The 5,273-nt window shown below is 42.4% G+C and overlaps 1 long non-coding RNA gene across 1 annotated transcript in view; it reads left to right on the top strand.

Annotated features, from left to right (window-relative positions):
- Positions 1-5,031, top strand: part of LOC109291967 — a 755,518-nt gene extending 750,487 nt beyond the window's left edge. The window contains exon 4 of the long non-coding RNA XR_002096000.1: positions 4,945-5,031. This is a non-coding gene — a long non-coding RNA (uncharacterized LOC109291967). The remainder of the gene's footprint in view (positions 1-4,944) is intronic.
- The last annotated feature ends 242 nt before the right edge of the window (positions 5,032-5,273 follow it).

Below are 5,273 nucleotides of genomic sequence, written 5' to 3'. Positions count from 1 at the left end.
AGGAATACCTGTCCTGTCCACTGACCAGTGTGCCAAGTGAGAGGGTGTTTAGCGTGGCTGCAGATGTTGTGACACCCCACCACACCTGCTTTGGTGGAGCAGCTGGTGTTCCTCAAGGTGAACCTCCCACTGCCGGGGTCCCCAAGCTCCAGGTGCAGACGGAGAGAATGCCACCTCCTCACTTCATCTCAATCACAAGTTTTGTCTATCAGCAGCCTAAGGTGCAGTTTCCCCCAAATCCCTGCACCTATCACCATGAAAGTTGGCAGGCTCTGTGAGCTCCTCAGGGGCTAGCAAGCCTGCAGTTTTGAGCTCCCTGTGGCTTTCCACACAGAAGTCACAGGAGGTTTTCTCTCAAGAATTTGGGGTGCTGTTTCTCCAAACCCCCTGAACCTATCTTGTTGAAAGTTAGCAGGCTTTGTGGGCTCCTCAGGGGCTACCATTCCTGCAAGTTTCATCAAGATCAGACAAGAAATGCCAAAGTTATAGCCTGCTTCGACTTTCCCCATTATAGCCTATGGAGAAGTCAAAGCAGCTCAAATATTCGACTGAGCTTCGACCTTGAGTCGAAGCAGACGGCAAATCAAAGCAGGACCCGGTTTAATATTCGACATGGCTGTCGAACTGAATATTACCTGCTCTGCACAGCCCTAACCTCTAGACCCTCTCTTAACTTCTTCATGACCTTTTTAAAATGTGGAGCTCAAACTTGCACACACTACCCCAGAGAAGGCCTAACCAGTCCTGAGTAAAGTAGCACCATCTCTTTCTATGTCTTGCAGTTAATGCTTCTATTGATACAGCCCAAAACTGCATTTGCCTTTTGTGTAACTGCGTCAACTACACACTCATGCTGAGTACACAGTCCATAAGGACTGCTTCATATTGAGACTATGGGTGCATCTATGGTGATGTTGCTATGGCACTGTGCTTCCAGAAGGAAGTGCTGAAGCACAGCATAGTACAGATAGTTACTGCGCCATGTACGCAGCACACCAGGGAGCACATCATTACGGTGACAAAGCTGGTGATCATGTGTAGACCTGCATGAGCACTACATTGCCATAGCGCACCATGTAGTAATGTAGTGCATCACTACATCACCATAAGGCAACATGTAGATGCATCCTATGGCAGGTAAAACACACAGTTGGGTCCACCAGGAATCAATTTTATGGAGGGTGCCCTGGTAATGCATAAATCTCAGGAAGGAAAAAAAAATCAGTTTTAGTGAAATTTGGCAAAAATATCCAGTATTTTCACCCTCACTCAATGGATTGCCTTTTTATTCCTCATGAAATGACATTTCTGTCTCATTTTTTTTTAACTCATCAGTTGGACAGAGACAATAATATAACGAAATATAAGTATGTGCCCAGAAGAGCTGGGAATAAACTAGAGCAATTAGTGAGGAATCCATATATTTTACTGGGGAAGCTGGCAGAATACTACAGATTATAATCTGTGCTAAGTGTTACTTTAGCTTCAAGAAAACCAAGTTTCAAGTATTATAGCCTTAGGTTTGAACAAAGGCTATAAACACATTGTGTTAACTAGGAAAGAGTTACGATGAACTTAATTGAACACCCCCACTAAAGAGAAACGCAGAAGGCTTCATTAGCATGTCTTGGTTGTGGTACAATTTTATGTTTTGCCCACAAAGGATTTTTCCACAATAATATATTTAAGTAGCAGAGAAGACAATGTTCAAAGGTCAGACATTAGAATGGTTCACCTGTTGTATAATAGTTATTCTGTCAGTGCTTCCTTTAGAGACACCTATTTTAAGTACTTGCATCCTAACTAGGTTTTAATGATCTTCACCATTTTGGCATAAAAGATTTTAGCTTAGAAGCAAATTATTTCACTCCAGATTTTCTTTTAACAGCTTGAACAGAAACCTCACATTGGGCACTGTTAAAGTATATAAGAGCTATTAATTTTTACCAGAAACATTATGGATCTTTTAGTTTACATTATGGTCTACGATGAATCTTTCCTTCACTGGCATTGGTGAGTTACATAGATTTATTGCTGTTGAGAATCTGGCCCCACTACATTTTTTACTTTTATTAATTTGTTTGCTATTACTATTAGATAAATATAATTAAGGGCATGGCACACGACACATTTACTGTGGAAAAGTTTATCCTGGATCTTACTCTACAGTAAATTTAGACTTTACATTTTTCTAGGTTTAATCCAGACTACAGCCATCATAATATACACGTGGACATCTGTAGTCCAAATTAAAATTGGCTCCAATCTGAATTAACTAATCCTCACTGAATGAGAATTAAAGTTAATACAGACTACAGCAGTCTGAACTAGGCAATTTAAACTATATTAATTAACATGTATTTACAGCAGGTATCTAGAGCTAGCTCTTGCTCATGCCCACTGTAGCAAGTGAATTCATTTTTGTGCTTCTGATTGTGAGTGGTGGGCAGTGTCCCAGTGCCCCCTGCCATCTCTACTGCAAAAGTGCAGAAATGCATGAAAACCTCCCTGATGGACAATGATCATCTATTAACCCTTAATTTGAATTGAAATTTCATTTGAACTGTGTGATGTGAATCAGTGAGCACTTTAGAAAACAGTGATCACTTCCACAAATGGCCCATGAGACCAGCTTCTCCCTTGCTGGCTGCCTGAAATAGGCACTGTTATAGTTTTGGCCATAGGCCTGTGCAAAGCGGCTAGTATTTGCTTTGGATTTGGATTCAGCTGATTTGGGGGACAGTGATTTGATTCGGTGATTCAAATCACCGTCCCAAATCAATTTGGCTGAATCACCAAATCTGATTCAGAGATTCGGCCACCACCGAATCAGCTGACTCTCTGAATTGAACAGGCCCCATCCCATGCCCACTCTCCCAGCCCTGTCCAGCACTTTAAAAAAAAAAGCCCCACATTCACCAGCTCCTGCCAGGGAGGGGGCAGTCCCCGCTGCCCCCCGCTGCCCCGCACTGCATGGTGGGGCTCCGCCATGAGCCCTCAGCGGCCCCAGTGGCTGCTGCAGCACCCAGTGAGTGCAAGGCTTTTTTTTTTAAGCACCGGGATGCTAGGGCCAGGAGGGGTAGCCATTGACGGGGCTGGGAGAGTGGGCAGCAGGTCAAGGGGTGCTCAGGGAGGCTGGGGGAGCTGGCAGGGGATGGGGCCTGGTGGGGGTCCCCCCATGGTCCCCTCCCCCTCCTCCAGCCCCTCCACCCACTACTTACTGGCACAGAGTCCGGGTCCAGCTCCCTGTAGTGGCAACTGGGGACTGCCTGAATCACCTCCTAAGCTTTTCCAAATCAATTTGGAGGCTTCAAATCAATTCAGACCTTTTTATTCGTCTCCCAATTCGATTTGGATTCGGAGATTTGGCTGCCAAATCTGGCCCAATCTCCTCCAAATTGAATCAGCGACCGAAGCTTTGCAGGGCCCTAACTGGCCACCAGGGGGCAAGCTGAGCTGATTTGTAATAGGTAAATGGCAGCCCTGAAGCAAAAGTGACAGTAGTAGTTGATACACAACATATACACCAGAGTAACCATCTCTGGAGTGAATTTACTTTCAACTTCCTTAGCAAAATGAAAACAGTCTTCAGTAATAGTTGTGTGCGTCCATGCCCTTAATCATGTAAACAAAATTGTGTCTAAAATGTATAGGTTATCCATGCCTACACAAAAAATGTGTAGACAACATGTAAGTGTGATGGTTGATTTAGAAGGCAGGTATACTAAACAGAACTGGCTGCAGTTTTTTCTAAATTTTAAGTCTGAATGAAATGCCAACTGCTTTTGTGAGGAGATAAGCATGAGAACATTACTCAAACTGTATAGCACTGGACAGGTCCTGGGATGTGGAACTGTTGAACTGATTCTTTGGAATTTGGAATGAAATAAATATAGATGGAAAAGGATTAGATAATCCAAACAGTCCTGATTGGATCAAGGGAGAAGTTTGTGTCGGATGCAGTATGTCACATAGGTGTATATAGATATATAGGGGGGTAAATAGAGTAATGCAGGGCCCCACAAGGGAGGCACACCATAAAGCAATACAGAACAACTAGAGACAAGGCACAGCCATGGCTTCATGAAGACTGAAATGATCAGCATGTACCACAGGACTGGAAAACTGAACATTACTCAGTTCTTCTATATCTGCTAACCATTGTATTTTTGTAACTGAAAGGTGACAACCTACTGTCCTAAGATGCTATAGGTCAAACACTTTAAATAAGTTAAATTATGATGTGGACCATGTCCTTTACCCAGTTTATTTGACATGGCTGAGTTTGCAAAGTCTCACTACTATTTTGCCACGGTTCCTCCTAAAATAAATGTTTATATTTAAATTTAAATCAATCACAAGAATTCTCTTACACAGAAACTCGCAGAGAGGAGCATCAACTGTCCATAACTAAACTCTAAAATTGAAACATGCAATTGGCAGCAGAGCTAAGTACATATTAAACTCTTTGAACAAGTCAACCTGTTTAGGAAGCTTCTGAAATGTTCCTTGAATTTATGGTTTTGTGGCTGAGACTCCAGTGTCTCAATAACTTACCCAGTGAAATCAATGGGAAATGTTTTTATTTGGTGCAGCACCAGCTTTGACTGGTGGAGAAAGCAAGGTGAGATGCCATATTAGCCCTGCTTGTGTAGGCTGTCCAGGAGGATGCATTCATTCACCATGTTACATCAGAGTGCTAACTACCTCCACCCTCAGCTACTGTTGTATACTTTTGAGGGTGATATTGTGTGGGGCACAGACAAGCACCTTGTCGTCACAACTAAATGAAGACTCAAAATTTGATACGCATTCAGCAATGTAAAGAACAGTTCTCTTAGGTCTTCATTTAATTTCAGATAACAAATCATCTTAGTCTAGTTTGATTAACTCCAGTACTTAATGGATTAAGTAATTCCTGATTCTTTAATTCTCTTTTTTCAGAATATAGGCAACATTAGAAGATTTATGCCTTAAGGGAGATCACAGATTATTGCATCAAAAAAGAACTGGTCATATTGGTCTTCTCACAAATAAGTTCTTTTTTTGCTGAGTTTTTTTTTTAATCTTGCCATCTCTTTCTCAGTTTTTGTCTCTGTGATACTGACTGTGATAATGACATCCAGCTGCCAAAGTTACCATTAGACTGACTGGCAAATTGAATAGTGAAGAAGCATGCTTAATCCTGTGCCTCCAAGTGGACTGTGGATTTGAGGTGCCACATCATCCTCCTCTCCTTGCCTAGACCTTTCACATAAGGGAAGGCTCCTATC

This window comes from Gavialis gangeticus, unplaced genomic scaffold (assembly GCF_001723915.1).
Source record: "Gavialis gangeticus isolate Ggan-Ray unplaced genomic scaffold, GavGan_comp1, whole genome shotgun sequence".
NCBI classification, from domain to species: domain Eukaryota; kingdom Metazoa; phylum Chordata; order Crocodylia; family Gavialidae; genus Gavialis; species Gavialis gangeticus.
Note: the sequence above shows the minus strand (reverse complement) of the source record. Positions and strands in the feature narration are given on the sequence as shown.